The sequence below is a fragment of the Babylonia areolata genome, chromosome 4, assembly GCF_041734735.1.
Source record: "Babylonia areolata isolate BAREFJ2019XMU chromosome 4, ASM4173473v1, whole genome shotgun sequence".
Taxonomy (NCBI): domain Eukaryota; kingdom Metazoa; phylum Mollusca; class Gastropoda; order Neogastropoda; family Buccinidae; genus Babylonia; species Babylonia areolata.
Genome location: NC_134879.1, coordinates 27,173,202 through 27,175,701, shown reverse-complemented (window position 1 = coordinate 27,175,701; position 2,500 = coordinate 27,173,202).

Sequence of the window (2,500 nt, the reverse complement as noted above, 5' to 3'; positions counted from 1 at the left end):
GAAAACAGTGTATGGCTGCCGGCATAGCGTGGTAAAAACACATAAAAGCCCACTCGCACACTGCACACACGCGCGCGCACGCGCGCACGCACGCACACACACGCACGCACGCACGCACGCACGCACACGCACACACACACACACACTTTCCTGGGACGGTATCACATTCGGCCAATTTGCCCCAGATAGGTGTCGACTTTAAACCTGAATGTAAATTGACTTGGAGCCTTCGGAAAGATGGGAAGTAAATCTTTCGCGATTCTGCCACATGGGAAATAATCATGTCTGTAGTTTCCATCTCATACATAAGTAGTCTGACAGATTCATAAAAAAGGGTAGAAGTAAATATCGACCATACATGACAGATTTGAAAGGAGAAAAAAATATGCACACAGACACACACAGACACAAACTGACCTGATTTTTTACTTAATTCCAAACGATCTCTCGTCACACTGTGATTGTACTTCTGCCATCGGTAAACGTCTGACATCATGTAAAATTCGCTGGCACAGTGATAATTTTGTGCAAGGGCGTCTCGTCACGTGTGATTCAGATATGAACAATCCCCACATGAAGACAGACAGCTTCCCTGCATCCATTGCAAGCATGCATGCCTTGCTTTTTATTTATTTATTTATTTTATTTTATTTTATTTTTTTGCTGCCCCATCATCTGCACCATTTCAATGGCATCACTCCCACGCCGCTCATTTAGATTCCCCCATACACGACCACAACCGGATTCGTCCGTCACAGTTCCGTCGTCGGCAGTCTGCAGGGAACCATCGATGTTAGGTCGCCAGGAGGCCACACACCAGAGGAGACCCTGCACTGCTGCTGAGTCACTTCGGTGGTGTTCAGTGGTGCCTGTTCTGATTCAACGTACTTAGGACACCACCTACTAAGCCCCCTACTAACGACAATAATAGCTTAGTCGCGGAGCCAGACTGAGTAAGCGTCCCTCCCAGAGTGGAGACCGCCACCACGTCCCTTAAACAACAGCCCCCATGAATCTGCCGACACTGAAGACATTGACAGGACTCGCCCCAAGCACAGAAGTAGAGGGGTATCGAAACTGAGGTCACCATGAGAGCAGGGCATGAAAGGCCACAGACTTTGAGACTGTTCATATTGATGATGATGAAGGAGGAGGGTGACGATGACGACGTTGCTATAGAGGTCCATTTTGGTTTGGGACTGCGTGACAAGGCTGTACTCTACGCTTCCTGTCATAATGATATCCCGGCGTTAACCAGGCTCGAGAGATACAGACACTTGCAGTGTTGGTCAGGTAATTAGAGCAACACACCCAAAGACGCATCCTTGAAGTGGATGACACTCGACTATGTGGTCCCAGTCTCCCCATTTAAGCCCACAGAATATTCAGCTCTGGTTAGGAGCCGGCCACGGGCCGAAAACCCACGTCCACCCAGCCGTCAGTCCGCGACGCTAACCACTTCTCCACGGCGGCTGGTATGCATGCCTTGCTTTGTTAGTGTACACTGTCTAGTTTACCTGCAGACGGGCTGATAGGATCAGCACAGCAAGGATTGCCCGATGCTGTCTGCCGTTCTCTGGTGTCAAGAAGCAAAAGTTACAGGAGTAGATTTAGTCGTCAAACAGTAAGTTTAGCCATCAGACAGTAAGATTAGCCATCAGACAGTAAGTTTAGCCATCAGACATAAAATCTTTGCCTCCTCAGAGCAGCCAAAAGAAATCAAAAGCATTAGCTATGTGATGTGTTTTAATTAACAACGTTTGCTTCTTGGTCTGTAAAGGTTTTTACCTGTAAGCATTGTTAAAACCAAACCAAACAAACAAAAAATAAAAACAACAAAAACAACAACAAAAAAAGCCCCAAACAAACAAACAAAAAAACCCAACTGTTAATTAATTCATCTTGGAAACATTTGCCTCTTCCAATATTCGTTGAAACTGACCTGACATCCTTTGCACAGTCCGGTCAGCCAGTTTCTTGCGAGTATTGTTCGCTTTGTTTCGCTTGTTTTTACGATCGCTCTTTTTTTTCTTTTTTTTTTTTTTTCTTTTTTTTTTCTTCGTTTTCAGAAGGCTATATTGATTTATTTTCGTAAATTTACCCTCCAGCTATTTTGAATACGACTGGCAATATGCCTAGCCTAGAATTATCAGCAGTGGGAGCCATTATCAAATCAAAATCAAAAACACTTTATTAATCCACATGGAAATTAAGTACATATCTCAGAGCACATATCTCCAAGACAGCTTCCAAGACAGTAGCTACAGCAATGTACATGCATATCCATTTGTTGTTGTTGTTGTTGTTTTATCTTAATTTATTTATTTATCTATTTATTTGATTTTTTCCCCTTTTTTGTGTGTGCTGCAGATATTTCCTCCACCGACGCAAATGTTTGTGAATAGCGCGCAGTTATGCGCCTCTGTGTGGGCAGGTGTTAAAATACAAACGACATTGTGCAGTCTGTTAACGGCATACTTTCCCCCCTCACTTCTGTTTT